This window comes from Rattus norvegicus, chromosome 7 (assembly GCF_036323735.1).
Source record: "Rattus norvegicus strain BN/NHsdMcwi chromosome 7, GRCr8, whole genome shotgun sequence".
Classification (NCBI taxonomy): Eukaryota; Metazoa; Chordata; class Mammalia; order Rodentia; family Muridae; genus Rattus; species Rattus norvegicus.
The window spans coordinates 97,883,600-97,902,815 of NC_086025.1; the positions used below are offsets into that span (position 1 = coordinate 97,883,600).

The 19,216-nt window shown below is 42.3% G+C and overlaps 1 protein-coding gene across 11 annotated transcripts in view; it reads right to left on the reverse strand.

Annotated features, from left to right (window-relative positions):
• The window catches only part of Asap1 (ArfGAP with SH3 domain, ankyrin repeat and PH domain 1), a 307,170-nt gene that overhangs the window by 208,246 nt on the left and 79,708 nt on the right, over nucleotides 1–19,216 (reverse strand). The gene's annotated exons all lie outside the window — the stretch shown is intronic.

The window sequence follows — 19,216 nt, forward strand, 5'->3', positions numbered from 1 at the left end:
TCTGCTTTTATGCTGGTTTCTGTGGCTACGTAATTCTACTTTATGGTTTATTATTTATTGTCAAAACAAAAAATACACACTTAATTTCACCTCAAGATTTAGAAAACTCATAATTCCAAATCCCCAATGGAGTTCAACAACAACAGGAACGCTTTTGGAAATATTCCAGAATGCAAAAGAAGTTTCATTTTTTTTTTAATTTAATAAACTCTGAGATTTCCCCCCTTCTCGTCGGCTGTGAGTAGAAAAGCCTACTTCCCTAGTTCAGTCGAGGCTGATTCAGTTTCTAAGTTCCTTACCACTTCTTTCAAAAAAAATGATGGCCTTTATTAAATATTTCCTACCTGGAAGGAGATGCCTCCTAGCTTGCTCACGGCCTCTCATACTGGGACTGCACATGCAGCTTGACAGGCCGTTTCCATGTCACTCACTAAATTATTTTTGGAAGTGTTTTGTTTTCATCTCTGTTGCTATGATAAAAACTCAGGCCAAGAGCAACTTAGGCGAGGAAGGAGTTTACTTCATCGTATCCTCCCAGGTTACACGGTCATCACTGAGAGTCAGAGCAGGAGCCAGAAGGCAATACTGCCTACTATTCCACACATTTTCAACCAGGGAACTTACTGCCAAGCTTGTACAGTATAAACCACTGAGGACCTCTGCTTGCTGGCCTGGTCTCAGGCTTATTTATGCTTACCTAGCTTTCTTACACAGTCCCACATCACTTGCCTAGAGATGGTAGCCACTCACAATTGATAAATAAGGCAATCCTAGAAATATAACCACAGGCCTTTCTGATTTGGGAAAGTCCTCAATCTGGGCTTTCAGATGGCTGTGTCAGGTTGGCAATTAAAGTTAACTAAGGAAATATGCATGTTCATTAAAAAATTTAAATTTATAGTAGGCAGAAAATGTTTTTCTTTTTCCTCCTGTGCTGAGGTATGAACCTGGGACCAGAAGCACCCTGCCACTGAACTAAATCACCAAACCTGAAAAGTGATTTAAAAAAACACTCAGGAGAGTGGGGCCCTGCACCTCACCTGGGTAGCACAGTAGAGCTGGCCCTGGTGCAGGGGGTTGGGTGAGCAGGCCTTGAGAAGGTGAGTATAGGATAGCTGGCCCCATCCCTTGCCAGCTGCAGCATTGGCAAGGGCTGGAAGAGCTTGCCTTTGTGGTGTGAGTGCAGGAGAAATGGGAGGCTGAACACCTCAACTACCACTCAAGCCAAGATCCAGGGCTTTGAGTTGGCCCAACCCATCTGTGAATGAAGGAGACCGTTCTGCAGAACCAAAAACTTTGGGATCTCCATGACACCAGCAACAATAGGATATCTGAGAGGAGTTATGTGAGGACCCTGCATTGATAGTACAGCAGAACCAATGACAAACTGCAATGAACATTTGCAGAGTCAAGCTGTTTGGGCAAAAGGGTTTACTGTGTGACACACTGTGATACACTGCAGCTTCCACACCAGTACATTTTTGTTTGTTTTGTTTTTCTTTTTTCCTTTATGTTTTTTTCCAGAGGGAGGTTGCAAGGGAAAAGGATAGATACAAAGGAATAGAGAGATGGGTTCATGATGTGAAATTCACATGGGGTGCATGAGATGAAATTCACAAAGAATCAATAAAAAGTTGGGAAAAAAAAAGGAAAAGAAGAAAAGAAAGTCAGGTATGATGGCATGCCTATAACCTTAGCACTCAACAGGGTAAGGCAAAATTACTTTGAGTTCAGTGCCAGCCTGGGCTACATACTGAGTCCCAGAACAGAGTGAGATCTTGGCTCAAAATTAAATAGGCAGGGACAGACAGATGGACAGACAAACAGAAAATAGTAAAATGGAGATTTGTTTAAGGTACATTCCTATGACAGAGAAAAAGCACAAACCAGTTCAATCTTTCACTCTGAACTCTGTTCACTCTCTGTACCCTATTGTTTTGCCAAGTGGCTCTCACAACTTGAGAGGAAAAACCTGAGGGGAAAACAGAACTCTTTATGTAGTCTAGACCTTCTTACTGTCTCCTTGTTTCCTAAGCACTCATCTCTTGGTCAAACAAGGCATTATTAAAACAGTTAACTTTCTAGTGAGTTACTCAACAGAATGTTAACTCTGGTTATCTTCAGATCAAAGGGTAGCTTTACATTTTCTTCCATATTTCTTTAGTAAACAGTTGCAGCTATAAAAATAAAAATTTAATTTAGGACATTTCTCATTATAAAACAGGTTTTTGGCAGATGAACACAATAGCAAAAGGTTAGCACTCTCACTGACTGTATTGTAATGCATCTCACAAAACTACAACCGTGAGATGCATTTATACATTCATGGAAACTACTGGAAGGCCCACGATGCGCAATGCTGAGTTGGATGCCATGCCTGCCCTACAGTGTGCAGCATCCTGGGCACAGGAACAATATGTGCAGTGAGCATAGCTAGAGCAGCAAAACGCAATCAAGAGACAAGATAGCAAAAAAGAAATGAAAGAAAGGAAAAATGGTCCCCCTTTTTTGTCCAATCCTGGTAGAGAAAGACAAATCTGTTTTTCTAGTACAGAGGATGAAGGGACACATGAGAAGCAAGTGCCTATGGTTTGCATTGAGACTCTTAGAGGAAATGGAAGGAAAGGGGCCCTCAGTACAGCTGCGAAGGAGAATGGACACTATTCCACAGCCCATAGAAGGCTGCTAAGGCTCACACAAAAGAAGAAACACACTCATTTCCAAATTTAAAAAATCCAGGGCATCGAGTATGTTTCTGGGTAGCAGAAAAGGAGCACATGAAATGCTGTCGTCAAAGCACCTTCTCATTTGTTACTAAAGTATTCTACCAGTTCCCAGCCTCGCAGAAACCTGATCTGTCACACTCAAATCCAGCCAGAGTTCAAAAGCCAAGATATATCATCTACTCTTTACCGTTTAAATGACAGAATGCCAATAACATAGCCACAAAGGATGTCAAGCTATAAAGCAGAGTTATCTCAACACTTACTCTACAGTTCCTCACAGCCATGCTGGGGCTTAGAGATTACTTTCACTGTAATGCGGTACCAAAACAAACATTTATCTGATAATGCAGAAGACTCAAAAACCAAAATTAATGAAAGGACCTGATATATTTCAAGTGTGCAGAACTTCCTTTCACACGTCTGCAGCCATGGATCGAATCACATGTCATGATATCAACATTAAAAACATTTGGAAACCCTGGGAAATGTTGACATCTCACTCCAATACCAATAGCTCTGTGTAATGATGTGAAAGAGAAATGTAAGTCCATCATCTCACCAACAGGTACCCGTGTCACAAATAAGCAGCCCCTAGATTATTCAAATACATGTCCATCCATCAAACTTCCCGGCCACAATATCAAGAGTCCCCTCCTTTCTTCACTAGGTTCCTTCGCTTCCTGCTCATTGCTGCCACAGATATGAAAAACAAAATGATGCTCTACTGTCCCCCAGAATTAAGTCCAGAGAGCTGGCACACAGTTCCTGTCCCATGCCTTCCTCCACCGTAAGCACTATCTTCCCCAAACTACTATTTTAAATCATGTTCCATTTCTGTTCATTGGATAATACTGATCATGTCCGTCACCTTATAAATGACCATTATCTAGACAACTAAGGTATACGAGACCCAAGTTAGGCATTTAAATATATCAATTCATTTCATTCTATCATTCAGTAATGCGCCAGTATACTGTTTCTATTCCACCCACCTTTACTAGCAAAACATCACTGTACTCACGTATATCCCACTATGGAAAGGCTAGTCTAAACCAGGAACCATCTAAGTATGGGGAGTGTAAAATCACCCTGGTAGGAAAAGAAGAAATGAAATGATTTGAAGGCAGGTTCTGGGCCTGGCTTTGCCTCTCATGGTTGCTGTGGATAAAATCACATCGCCTGTGTTTCTAAGGCGATGTCCTCTAAAGGTAACATGCAGATCACATACATACACTCCAGATGACTTTTGGGTTCCTTGGTCAGGCAATGGCAGGGAGGGTCAGTGCATGAGAAACTTTTGTGAGCACATCAACCACTTTGCTGGTTTGAACCTAAAGAAGTTAGCTTCTATGGAAACATATGTTCTATGGTACTAGTGAATCACATAGTTGCAGGAACTTTAAATTTTTTTTATAAAAGTATATTCTCAAAGATACCTTAATAATTACAAGATACAATTAATTGGCCACAAAGTTTCCAAGTGAAACACAAGTCAAGGCCAAGCTGTAAGTAAAGGAGACTACCCTACTCCAAATGCTATCTGGGTCACTGCCACAGATCCACCACCTGGGATTAAAATAATGCAAATGAATGTCCAGAAACAGTCCTCTCTCTGAAAGCAACCAGATGAGTCAGAGTGGGCGTTTACTGTGGGTGCTTCATGTGGGCAAGAGGAGAAATAGGGCAGCAGGAAGGAGTTTTCAACATCTCTCAGGAGATCTGATAGGAACTGAAGGAACCCACTTGAAAGGGAAAGGTCATCATGCTGATGTTAGTCACCCAACAGAGCAACAGCTGGATCAATCTATCATGGAAGGATTCTATAACCATCAAGAGTCCAGGGAGAAAAGCCAGAAGGATGTTAAACTCCAAATGAAACATAAGAGGACATTTAAGAGAAACCATTGCAGGCCACTTGCTGGCTGTAGGCAACAGTCTCTAAACTCAGATAATGATGTGTACAGGCTCTGGACATACAACAGAGCCAGAGGACTAGGTACCTTCAATAAAACATCAGTAATTAAACAGCACAACTGAAAATTAATATGCAATAAACAGATTATTATGGGGAATTGCCCTATTACTGAAAGGTTTGAAAGCTGCCCCTGGGTAGCCTGAAAATGTTATCAAATACAATGGTTTATTACAGCCAAAGCAAAGACAAAATGCACAGTTTATCTATCAAAGACCACAACTGGCAGCAGAGAAGGAAGAAACTCCACATTTCTTCTATGAAATTACTGGCTATTAAAAATGAACAAAAATAGTTCTTAGCCTGCCTACCCCCATCCACATAGATGCTACCATCATCTGTACATGATGGGCACCCAGCTCCAGGGAGATGAGCAGATGATCGGAGCCACTGTAAACTGCACTCCAGCAAGCTGTCCTGATACAGGGTGGGACAACACCTGAGACTGAGTCAGGGGAAGGTAGGATCATGGTGGCTCTGCTCTCTCTGACTTCTGGTTCAAGAGTTATGGAAAGAGAACCAAGCTTCAGAGAATTGCCCAGTTCAATGGGCACTCAAGCTGCCTGGTCACAGTCCCTACAGGCCTACTTTACTACTCAGTTCATACAGCAACACTATCTAAAACCAAAAAATAGAGACAAAGAAATAGATGCTCTACTGATCCCCATCAATGAGAAGCCTCTGTAGAAATGAAAAATTATCCCTCTCCCCTGCTTACTCTAGACAGTCTGGCCCCCCATCCTCTCACTGGAATCACCACAGAATAGGAGCTACTACAGGACTTTTCCCTAGATTCTATCTTCTTTTAAGAGCAAGGGTCCCAAAAGGGGGTCAAGGGGCCAGAAAACTAAACAGACTAATTCTTTAGCAGTGACAGGCTAGTAAGAAAAACTCATGCTAGGTGAACATTTTAAAGCAATGGAGACCCATCTATAACAAACCTGTATGAAAAGAAAAAGTAGTAATAATTCTAATATTAGTCATCAGACAGCAATTAAAATGCACCAATCTGAATTGTCACTAAAGGATTCTCCACCACCCAAAGATTCATTTTGTGATCTGTTTATGTGACTTATGGAAAGATAAAGCATCCCCCCCCCAACCCTCTAAAAACAGATATAATGATAACACACACATTGTGGTTGTACGGGCACCCTGTTGTAAATACTTGAAATTGACAGAGCCAAAAGTAAGCCAGCCAGGCCGCACTCAAGAATATAAGTCAACAGAGACCAAAAAAGCTCATAACTTAACTGAAATGGAGGAAATATGTAATGGTCTCTCTCTGATAGAAATTCTAAATGTACCTGGAAGGAATTCAGGAATACGTTCATAAAAGTCACATGCCAGATTTATAGCATGTTGCATAGCTGTCTTCTCCAAGAAGAGTTAATACAATCCCCTGTCAGCTGTGCTGACTGAAGTATTAATCCTGGAGCCAAAGCAGAAAAGCTTGAGACTAAAAGAGGGGAGACGACTCCTACAATGACAGGGTCCCTCCCCAACTCTCAGGCTGATCCATAACAGAAAAGGGGTAAGTGAATTACTAACACGTTCATTCAACAAATATTTAGTGAGCTACACTTGCTCATTAAATAGGAACGACTACAAGCAACCAGCACAGGCAAGAATCAGCAAGACATGGTTATGTAGCTTTCAGACAAAGACAAGACTGGAAACCAGCAAGAAAAAAATGAAAGGTGCTGAGTGTGATTGATGTTTGCCTGGGGCACAGGCCTGGGCATCCCAGAAAACCCTACTGACAAGGATGGCAGTGTCAAAGTAGGTAAACACTGATCCTCAGCGCCGCCTTCTCTGTGGTCTATGCCGCTACTCATGTCAAAGGGAGTGAGGACTTTAAGCCAAAAACAAAGAGCCCCAACTAAGGAAATGTAAGGAGGAATGGATTGAGGGCAAGCTACAAAGAGACAGGAACCAAAGGGGTAAGGCAACATGGAAGGAGCACTGCTACCATGAAAATTATATATCATGCAGACAAGGGCAGAGCTGCATTGTGGGCAATTTTAAGGTCTTCTATTTAAAACCCACAGAATAAAACTGCAATGTCCAACAATTCCTTTCAAGGGTCTCACAAAAGAAGTTGAAGAACTGCTAACTCAATTCCACATTTACTTTCACTGAAAGCAACACTTGCACAGTATTTGTGCAAGATCCCTACTCCACTATGCTCCAGTCCATCTGTTTTCAAATTTCTTACGGTCAATTAAAACTACAAGTCTCAGGCTTGGGAGATATCTTAGTCGGTACTGCCTCACGAGCAGGAGGACGAGTTTGGATCTGCAGACTTCCTGTCAAACACTGGTATGTTGTGCCACCTGTGCTCACCCCTGCAAGCATGAGATGGGAGGGGGAGACAGGCAGATCCTTGGACGCTCATAGGCCAGTTGGCCAGGCCTACTTGGCTGAGGACCAACCAATACTATCTTCTAACCCCACAACCTCACGTCTGCACCACATGCACCAATGTACACATCCATTAAAATAAAAAATGAAGACCAGCCAAGTTCACTTCATCTGTAGAACAACTATTTCCTAGTATATAGGAAGGGGAGCAGCTCAGTGAAGTGCATTGGACATTTAAGCCATCATGACTGCCATGCCCAGTGTCTCTTCAGTCAGGGAAATGGCCTTTATTTTTTTTTGCCCAGGTAGGCCAGGCACCTGGAAAACTAATGCAAACCCGATTCCTGGGAGAAACCTCTACGGGCTGACAGTGAAGTATAAGATAGTTAACCGGAGTTGGCTCTCTTCTCCTATCATGTGGGCTCTGGGAGTCACACACAGGTAGTCAAGCTTGGTGACAAACTAGTGCTTTACCCAGTGAGCAATCATGCTTGGCACTGTTGTTGCTTTTTAAAGTGAGCCATATCTACTGATATTTTGTGTAACAGAAATGAAAACAGAAAATGTTCCAAGTCCAAAACACATTTAACAAGCTGTCAGAGAAGACACCATCACTCATCACACAGCCCATGGGAAACTCCAGTGACAGTAAGTGAAATGCGTACCTTGGCTTCGTTCTGAAGGCACTGCTAGCCTTTGGAGGCCTTAAACTTTGGACCTGAGAGAGAACCCCAACACCATGCTTCCAACACTTCCAATAGGGGAGATGGCAAACAGCCAACCGTCAGATAAGCCCAGGCCAGAACTTGTGTTTGCAAACAAGGAAAGGCTTGGCACATCAACAGAGAAATCAATGGCACAAGCTGGTAAAAAGATGGGACTAATTCCAAAGTATTTTAAAAGATGTTTATATGTTTTCTACCTTACAATATTTATTTTCTAAAAGTTTGATTTACAACTTTAAACTACCATCTGAACTCTGAATGAATAGTACATGTGTCAAGTAAGATTATGAAAAACATCAACTGATGAAAACTGGCAATTAGGTTGATATCCTGTGCCACAGCCACCTGTCTAGGAGTTCTTCTTACAGATAATCAATATAACACACTGCTCTTCCAGCACTGTCCCAGTATAACAAAATGAACTGAGTCCAAAGGGAACTCCTGTTGTATGTTATACATTTATACTGTCCACAATAATTAACAATAAATAAAAGGGGGCTGTATATAATCCTGTCAGAAAGTAAAAGTTGGTTATGTGTAGAAGTCAGTGAAAGAGTTAATTATGAAAATAAAATTAAAATACTAACAGCTGGATCATCCCAGTCAGCGTGTCTCACTGGCTGTCCCCCTGCACTACTGTAATAACCTTCCAACTTTCCTCTGTGGCCAGCTTGAAAACTCACCCATTCGCTAAGACAGTCTCTCTTCTAAGTTAGAGCAGAGAGCAGCCAGTGACACACCCTTTCTCCTACAATCCTGACTACATAAAAGGTGGTGGCAGAAGACAGTTCCTCATGGGAGCAGTCTTAGAGCCCACAGCTGCCATTTAAGTTCAGCATTTACCATGGGACAACAGAATGTAAAGAATTGGGTCCCACAAAAGTCTTTTAAAGACATATTCACTTTAGAAATGAAGAAAAGGCTCCAAGGGCTGAAATGGCTAGTCCTAGATCAGGACTAGGAAACAAAGGTCTAAGGAGCTCTTTATTTTGTCCTACACTTATTCACACAGAAGCACAGAACAAATAGCACTTTGACACTAAGGTACCTATTTACAGGGAATAGGAGTAAATAGGAGTAGAGGCCTAACCACAGAGAAGTTAAGCAACTTGCCCCAAATGGTATGTTGTGCTATGTGATAGCACATTCAACAGCTCCTACCTTAACCAGTGGCTGTGAGGTTTAAACGAGTGGGCTGAATTAACCACATTAAACAAGCATTCAATAAAAATTAGCTGCTACAATTAAAGTACTGAATATATATATAAATATATACATAAATTTATATATATATAAAACTTTATATATATATATATATATATATATATATATATATATAACTTTATATATATAAAAATTCAACAAAGAAGACCCAGTAGCAACAACAATGAGAATGGCCCCCACAGGTTCCTATGTTTGAATGCTTGGTTCCCTGTTGGTGGAACTATTTGGGAAGGACTCAGAGAGGTGACCTTGTTGGAGGAGGTATCTTACTGGCAGTACCCACACCGTTAAAAGTTACCTAGTTCTCCCTCCGGCTGGATCAAGCTATAAGCTCTCTGCACAGTTTCAGTATTACACCTGCCTGCTTTTTGTCATGCTCCCTACCATGAAGGTCATAGACTCTAACCTCTAGAACTTTAAGTCCTCAATTAAATGCTTTCTTTTATAACTTGGTCATGATATTTTATCACAGCAATAGAAAAGTAACTAAGATATCTTATCCATTTTTTATAAGTACCAAAACAATTCCGCCAAGGGGACTCAATGAGCTTATTGGTACAACTTACTGGTACTATGGGTAAGAGCAGTCTCATAGAAGCATGAACACTCCCAAAGCAAGTTCATGACTATAGAACTCTCACTGTAACATAGGTAACAAGTCTCCACAGTATCACACATGGAATCCAATGCCCCCCCCCCAAACAACCCAGTTAACCTTCCATAATCTAGCAGTTTCAGAGTCCCTGTGACCACATGTAATCGGGGACAGAATTATATACAGCTAGATGGTAGGTATACAGGGAGTGGGGAAGGGACTGAGATCAAGTGAGGGTCCAATGACTCTTCCCATACTCCGCTATGAGGAAACATCAAGAACCAACTAGCTCAGTCTTGAGGCTTTCTACAGCCACTCTAATGAAAAGGATGGCTGTATGCCAAAGGAAGATGGTTTATAACAAAACCTACATAGAACTTTTCAGTTCAGCTCCTAGGCTATAAAAGAAAATGTGCATCCTGTGCTACATCACCTCCTAACCACCTGACATGGCTGAGCCTGGTTTTCTGCAGCTCAGTGCTGAAGCTCCCTACCACACCGTTGACTCTTGGGGAGAGCCATCAGACTCTGGCTAGGTTAGTTTGCTGCTCCAAGAGATCATAAACCGCATAAGAGTTCATTCCTGGGCTGGAGAGATGGCTCAGCGGTTAAGAGCACCCAACTGCTCTTCCAGTGGTCCTGAGTTCAATTCCCAGCAACCACATGGTGGCTCACAACCATCTGTAAAGAGATCCAATTCCCTCTTCTGGTGTATCTGAAGACAGCTACAGTGTACTTATAATAAATGAATAAATAAATCTTTAAAAAAAAAAAGAGTTCATTCCTTGGCCATACCCCCGACGGCAGCTGTTGCTGAGCTCTTACTACAGAACAGGTGATTCAAAATCGAAGCTGATGGTTCACATTCAAAATTGCAAGGCTGGAGTTGGAAATGCACTCTAGGCGGTACAGTGTTCACCTACCACGCATGGAGCTCTGGGTTGAACCCCCAACATTTCATAAAAACCAGTGTAGCTGCACACACCTTAATCCCAGTTGGAGATGGTGGCAGAAGGATCAAGGGAACCCTTGGCTACAGAGCAAGCTCAGGCTCAGCACAGGATACACAAGGACCTTTCTAAGGAAAAGAAAACCACAAGGCAGGGACAGAATGATGGAAACACCTGCACATTACTAAGTGCCTTACCACCCTATCCATCTGTGTGAGCTGAAAATCAGTCAAGAAGAGTACATTTGACGAGATGGCAGGCTGTAAGTCTCAAGCTCGAGGATGCCTCAGAAGGCTGGACACATTCTAGTGCAGCAACTCTCCTTTAGAGGAGACACTAAATCTCTGCCTGTTAAGCTACTTCACCTAGACTCAGCAACCTACCAGCACCCACTCATCCTTGGGAGAATGAGTTGACTTCTTTAAACTATCATTTCTTCAGTAAGACAATACACACAAAGGTTCTTTGTAACTGAACATGTCACATAAAAGCGCTAGAAACCTTTAAAGCAAACAACAACGACAATAAACCAAACCAAGCCACATGCCACAGATCGGGGCAAGTAATTCTGTGCCTTGTGGTGAATAAGTAGTTATGGGTGAGCAAACTCAAGCAGTAGTTTTGAGCAGATCAACAGACGCAATGAAGGAACTAAGACAAAAAGGGGATCAGGAATGGGTGGGAACCAATATGAAACATAAATTCAATATGGTGTCGCTTCTTTTTTGCTTGGGAAGTTCCATCTCACTGGCTTTTAGAACTTTTTAATAGAGCTTTGTGTGTGACAAACACACACACAGACACACAGACACTCTCTCTCTCTCTCTCTCTCTCTCTCTCTCTCTCTCTCTCTCTCTCATAAAATCAATCTCAAGGCTCAAAAACAAGACCGATCACTTAAAACATGGAATATACACTGGTGATCAGTAAGTGGTTAAACCAATGTCAGTACTAACTTCAGGAGCTTTAGTCTGCTCTGTGCCCCTAAGGTCAGCAGTCAGTGGTTGTGAATTCAGGGTTGAGGAACAGTCTCAGTGATCTGGAAAATTAGGCAGTTGACCTTATGACCTCTAAAGACTCCCTCTAGCCCTATAATTCCAAGGCTGAATTATTTCTCCACAACTCAGAACATCCACCTAATACTGTCTCAGTTTTTCCAGACCCTCCCACTATGCTCAGGGCTCACAACCAGCAGAGGGGGGGGAGGGGGGAGGAAGGGAGGGAAGGGGGGAGGGAGCGATCGCCCGTGTACGTGTTTCATTTATTCATTCAAATGCTGTTTTCAACTGTGTGTCAGGCTTTGGAGACAAACAGGAATAGTAAAAATCTTCTTGAAACAGTAACTGGATAGACCTGGGAATAAAAACTCAATCTAGTGGGTCCACAAGAGAAAGACCTAGAGACACTACTTAGAGAAAGGAGAGTGCTCTCCCACACAGCTGTGAGGAAGAATGGGTTTGTGTACAGCAAAAGGTTACTTCCCAGGGAATGAAAAGCTACCAACTCCTGTGAGGCAGAGGACAGACTAATAGCAATTTAGTGAACAAAGAGTCAAAAAAGGTAGGCCCTAGGGAAGTAAGGACAGCAGCTTCATCAATAGACACACATTAATCTACACTGGGTAACAATTTCTGCTGGGTGGGGAGCCCCTCCTCAATGCAGTCTTCAGACTAGAAGCATTCTAGAAGAAAGAGTAGAAGTAGAAATTAATGATCTCATTAGTAAGGGTTTCTGGCATTCATACTCTTGTACCTGGTTCATAAAATACATGTGGGCATATATTTAAACTATGAAGTTAAAACATTTTTCATATCTACTTTTGTAACCTTCTATGATACGTAAGGCAGCAATATGCTATCAGAGAGTCAAAAGACCTGGTTTAACCTCAGCTCTACCATATAAGACTTGGACAGACTAATCTTTTCTAAGCAGCGATTTTCTCCTTATACAATATAAAGGACTGTTAGGTATTTACAGAAAGAACTTAACACAGCATTAAGTTCCAAAGAAAAGCTTAATAAACACTGGCTATTAAGAAATAACAGTTCCTGAAGACTGGAGGCTGTTCAATCATTTTGATGATTTGATGCCAAAAACTTTCAGACCAAAGAAATGCTACCTGCTTTACTTTCCCTTTGGGGATAAGAGTTAATGGTTGTTTGTGTTTTAGAGTTAATCTGTATTTAATGTGACTTTTATCACGATGTGTAACAGGGTCTAACAGATCAAATTAAGTCACTCAGTCAAGTGACATCCTGTGTTACAGCAGAAAGTAAAATGGATACGAACCTCCCACCAGACTGCTCCAGAGGGGAGCAGACATAGAACAACAGGAAGTTTGACTGGGTACAGGCAGATGTCCACCTTGTTCCCCAAGTGTCAGTATCAACAGTCAATTCATGCTTATTCCCAGTTAAGCCCACATCAAACACCCACAGTGTCTAGGCACACAGCGTGCTTGCCTGAGCAACAACTGTGGAACCCTGGGTGGGAAGCTGCAGAGAGGTGAAGAACAGAGACTGGGAGATTTGAAAGTCTGACAATCTTAGGTTCCATCTTGGTTCTTTCCCTTCATGATGTAGCTGGAGAAAGGAAGCTGCCCACTGCTAAGCTTCCGGTCACTCACCATCTGAAAAATTAATGAAGCTCACTCATCATCTGAAAAGTTCATAAGTTTTTAATACAGATTTGTGATTTGCATCTCTGCAAGTCTATTTCCACAACCGTTGAAAATTACCAGAGGAGGCTTATAGATTAATTAGTGCGGCATCTTTAGCTTACCATTCATTTCAGTGTTAGATACACACTTATGTCATAAGGCTCTTTCATGGATGACTGGCTTGGCGAACTTTAAGAAAAGTTCTGACATCAAGAAGGAAGACAGGAAAGGCATTTGTTTATGAAGTTATTTGTTGCAAATAGAAATAGAGAGGCTACAGGATCCCAGAATCAAAAAGGAGCCAGTCCCAGGGAGCTTTGCATTGGTTTCTATGTGCTTGGTGCTGAGACGCTTGGCGGCACTCTGGAATGCCAACACTTAGAGGTAGAGGAAGAAGGATGAAGTTCAAGGTCTGAGGCCAGCCTGGCCTACATGAGACATCTCAAAAAAGAACAAACAAACCTAGGTGTGGAACTGACTCCCAACAAGAGTGTGCCTTGACTTACAGATATGCCCTTTAGTTGATACCCCACCAGGAAAGGTGCTCCTGAAAACACACTCACAGAGGGGCCTGACATTTTCAGAGGCCATGTCAGACTTAAGAGTGGTTCTCTGAAATGTTTGGAATGAAGAGTGTACCCTCTGTAAAAACACCCCAAATGCTGCAAACTCAAATGTTACCAATTCACCTGACAAGGTGAAGCCAGTCTTGTATCCAAGAGCCAAGGCTCAAGAACAAAATCTGAATTGCAATTTGGCTTAAACAGAAAAACAAAACAAAAAATACTGGGTCAGCCTTCAGAAAGACCCATTAAAGTAACCTTAGTTCCCTTCAGTTATGTTTCTCCTCCTGGAAATGCTGCCAAGTCTATAAGCCCTGCCCCCAGGCCCACCCCTTACTTTCACTGAATGGAAGTGATGTCTCAGAACAAGTGGGACTGCAGAAGGCACTCACTGCACGGTTGTGGTACAGGTGTTTCTTCAAGGGTTTACATACTGGAACCCTGGTCCTTGGCATAGTGATGCTGAAGTGACAGAACTTACAGGTTCTGTCCTTGAAGAGGATTGTCCCAGGACCCTGAGCTCATTCTCATGAGACTGTACCTGGCCATTCTCTTTGACTTCTGCCAATCTGATCTCTCTTCTTCCTGCCCACTCTGATGCCATCCACTTTCAGTCTTCACCAGAGCCACGTTGATGTGGCACCATATGCTTCACTTCTAGAACTATGAGCTTAATAAATCTTTTTCCTGCTTAAAGATAACCTGGCCCCTGGTGAAGCTCACCTAGTACTTACTGAACCCATGCAAGGTACTCGGTTCAATCCCTACAAATGCAGCCTCATGTACTTTACTTTAGTAGCAAGAAATGATTTAATATTGAGTTTTCAGCCAGAGAAATGTCTTGTTGATTTAATAATCAGAAGCAAAAATGTTTAGACAGCAAGGCAGATCCACTCCTTATTGTCCATGCAGAAGAGCCAGAGAGTTAATTTGTTTGGAAAACATCAGTTCCTTCATTAGTCCCTTTCACTCCATCTCTGAACTGCTTCCTCCTAAAAATAACTGATGTTAACTGTCTAGATTTCAACACCTCCCATTCAGCTTAAAGAAATCATGCCTTCATTTTCCACTCCCAGACACCAGAGTGTGCAAGTGTGTGTTATGTTAATGCTGTGTATGTACGTCACGTAGCATGTATGAATGTGTATGTGCGTGTGTGTTTCCACTAAGAAGAATGCTGAGCATGCTCTCTGAGTTACTGGCACTCTGCTGCGATACCACTAACAACAAGCAAGGTGGGTTGGCAAATGGGATCAGGTTAGGGCCATGGAACCCAGACTGGATCACTGTCTCCATCAAGTCCTGGATGATCCGAGGAGGGCTGGGAAATAGCAATCCCAAGATCCCCAGAACAGAGCTAGCACTTGGAAAGTGACTGGTGGGACAGCACGATTAATTTAGACAAAGTGTCACACATCAAATTTAGCATGATATTCAAATTGGCTGTGCACAACCTTCAAAAACTCTGAAGGCGCCATGCAATCAGTAGACATGGCCCTCTGAAGGCACCATGCAATCGGTAGACACAGCCCTGGTCCAAAGAAGAAGATTTGGCTGCATTCAGAAACCTTTATCTGCTTTCACAAATTAGAAATCAAATGATCACTGCTATAATTTTAACCAGATATCTGAGTGCCAACAAGGTTTAAAAAGGGGCTTGGGGGAGTGTCACTAGACCTGAGGTATATGTGATCTTTTAAAAGTAATGCTAGTAGGTCATGCCCTAGGAGAATCTAGTACTGCCACTTTTCTAAACCAGTATCGTTTCTAATTTCATTAATACATAAGTACAGCTCTCACCCCTCATCAAAAAAACCTTCTTTTGGCAGCAGATAGAAACCGAAAGCTACAACCAGTCAAAATGCAGAGCACAACGGACTGTGGAGTGCCAGCCCGATGGATACAATAATAACATTACCCCTACATTTAAAGTCCAGGGAACACACAGAAAAGGGAGTGGGAAGACTGCAAGGGCTGGAGGATCAGGGTATCTTATATGAGAGTGTATGGTCTATAGGACAGTGAAGTTACAGTCATATTGTTGGGACAATATAGCTGCCTAAACATGACGTGAATGATGACAACCACAGCTGACAAGCCAAAGTGCATGGGCAAGCTCATGAGGTCCCACTCTTAGGTGAAGAACTACAGACAACAAATTACTACTGAGTGATGAGTATCTGTCTTCCTCAGGGACGAGGCCCCCAACCACAGTCAGCCCTAAACACACCGATAAAAGCAACACTAAGTGGGCTTAACAGGCTGTATTTATTCACATATACACATGGGACAATAAAATAACAAGAGAAAAATGTAATAAGAATGGCTAGAAGAAAGGATAAAGACAAATATGAACGTGAGCTAAAAAAACAAAAAACCACTGCATTTCATCAGTCCATCATGAACAAGGCATGACTACCCAATCCATTTATTGCCCCAGGAATATTAAAACAACAACAGCAGCAACAAATAAGCAAGTGAACCTCAACAGCTTGATGTAGCAAAGGCCCACTTTCTATTGGCTCTATTTCACATGGCTAACACACACATGGCACTTTAAGATGAGTCTGAGGGAGAAAGGGCATGAACTAGCCAAATCATCTAAGCCATAAAACAGTGTCTAGGAGCCACTCAAAGTGCTGAGGTAAGTAGAGGATATCTGCCGAATGACTAACACAATGCCCACGGCAGACTAGATGCTTAATTGTAGTGGTTTTGTTTGTGAATCTGATTTTGTTCCAATGCTTACATATAAAATGCAGAAGCCTTGGGGCAGCGACAGTGTTATTTGACTTGGCACTGTTCCATGTTCTGGGAGGCAGTGCGCTTACTTGCTTTGCTGTGAAAAATATTACTATTATTAAAGCAGGAGCAGCTGCTGGGCCAGCAGTGAGCAGCTCTTTTGATTTGCACTCTGTGGAAATAAGGAGTATCTAATTTTATGTAAATGCTACTAATGTGAATAAACATCACAAGAAAAAGGAAATGAAATTCACGAAAAAAGAAATGATTAATGGAATATAAAAGAAGCCCCCACCCCCATATCTTAAAAAAAAAAAAAGTAGATTTTCTTATTTCTACTGTGTAACTGGGCCGTGAAGAAGCCCTTCCATGGAAGCAAAGCCATTAGTCCTTGTTTTTTCTTCTCTGTCTTGGTTACTTCACGTTGGGAGAAAGCCGATCAAGCAAGCAGAAACTTTGCTCTGCCCAGCCTTCCACCCATCCTGGGTAACTATAGAAAGATTACTGAAAGAACACCATGGCATCACTTTGGATTTGATTGCTGGTCTTTCTTGACCACGTCAGCAAAGCTAAAACTGGGCAGTACAGCCCTCTAACCACAGCCTTCATGTATCCCAAGTGAATAGAGTAGAAGGGTCAATGAGAGGTAAGACTTGCAGAGCAAAGTAGAGAAAAACTACTATCTTCCAAGTGTCACAGGGTACAAGGCACTTTACCTACCTTCCATTAATTACTAGTTCTCCTGACACAAGGCCCTGCTGTCTCCATTCAACTCTTACTTAAATAAAAACATAGAGAGGAGGCCAGGAAACCTGGATCTCTGCTTTGCTGTGTCAGCTGTACGATGGGGGTGGGGAGGTGCTCCTGGCCTCTTCCCATTCTTTAAGGACCATCATGAAAGGTCGAGATTGTCACCCTGAACAACCATCCTACCCGAAGCTGACCAAACCAGAGATAATCCACTGTTCTAAGCTAGGCCAATCTGCACTTCCCCATGTAATGTGCTTTTCCCACAGTTGGGCACAAAGATAACTGAGTCTTTCTAACAAATCCAAATGCTGTTTAACTAGTTCTATTTGTGTTTTCCATTGCTTTATACAAGTGCCTATGAGGGATGGGTAGAGACTTGAAATTTACAAAAAGGCCAGACGCACCTTTGTTTTTTGGGCCCCAGCAACCTTCTCCACAAAATGACTGGATGATCTCTAGTTATTTTCCTAGCTATTTCATGAGCTCATAACATAAAAAAAATTATCACCATACTTATTACAGTCCACTGCATGCCTGGTTTGTTCACTAGGGCTGTCCTAGCCGAAACCCCTGGGGCACAGATGTTACAGAATACAAGGTATTGTTACCAGTTACTATGTTAATAACAGAGTCCAGAAGAGCTTATATTTTCCTCACATCTGGCAGGAGAAGAAATGGTCTCCATTAATGTAGCCAACTCTTTGCTTTCTGCAATAGTTGGAACCAAATTCTAACTGTTTTGTGGTTCTTACCTCCCTGAGCCATAAGGCTCTGATTTTGTTTTCCTAGCTTCTGGGTGGCTAAATTGGGTACTGTCTTATCAAAGGGACACATATTCCAGTTCTTTGGGGGAAAATTATACCGTAGCCTCAGCATTAAAATTCAGTTCTTATGTAACTGACCGCAAACAGCACCGTGGCATGGGGCTGCTCAGTGCCCAGGCCCAGGAAGAGTCCACTGTGAACTCATACATTTACTTAAAACAAGTAGAGTCATATGGCTCTTAAGCCAAGCCACCCCTACTCCAGATACAATTAAAATTATTTTACTGAGATGACAGCAACTCCATGTCTTGACGAAACAGAAAGAAACTCTAAAGCTCCTGCCTCCAAACCAAAACAGAATCACTTGTGGTCTCAGTGCTTCAAGCTATAATCAGCAAAGCACACTGTACTCCAGGGAGGACCAAGGCATATGTGCCTCCCCCAAGAATGGACAAAATCAAGTATCTGCGTTCATTAGATAACAAAACAGCTCATTATCCCAAACTCCAACATCAGTGTGGCCCAGAATTTGATGCATCAATGAAGGGACCCTGCGGATATGTGGAAGTAAACAAATTAGTGATGACTGGCAACACTAGGGCCACAAGGCTGCACAGGGAACCCAACGAGCCAGTCTGAGTCAGAGGGCAACACCAAGCACTGGGCCCCTCACTAAGGGGTAAGAATACAGGCACACTGAGCGACAACTTATTTCAGCTCAAAATGGCTATAACCATGAGCCACAAATGGTCCAAATCTTTAGTTCTACCCTGGTCCCATCTGTGCTGCCACACCCCAGATCCTTGAGGCACAGAGTCAGCACTGTCACCTGACCTCTTTACCACCTCTATCAACTGTCATCCTGGTGCCACACCAGCAATACAATGCGCCCATAGGAAATAGCAACAGTCCCGAGGATAAGAGCCATGGCCACGCACTTTACATACACTGACTCACTCTTCCCGTAAGGAAATAAGAGACAGAGAAAGCTTCAGTGACTTGACCAACAAACATTCTGGAAATCAAAGAGCTGATGTTATCCTGGCAGAGTGTCACCTCCATCAATCCATTGGTAAACTCTCCGTCTGGTTACTTACCTACTAAGGAATGTGTAATGACAATTCTGGAATTTTGGTTTCTTTAAAAACACAAACATATTGTCAGAATATTTTTTTTAAATCC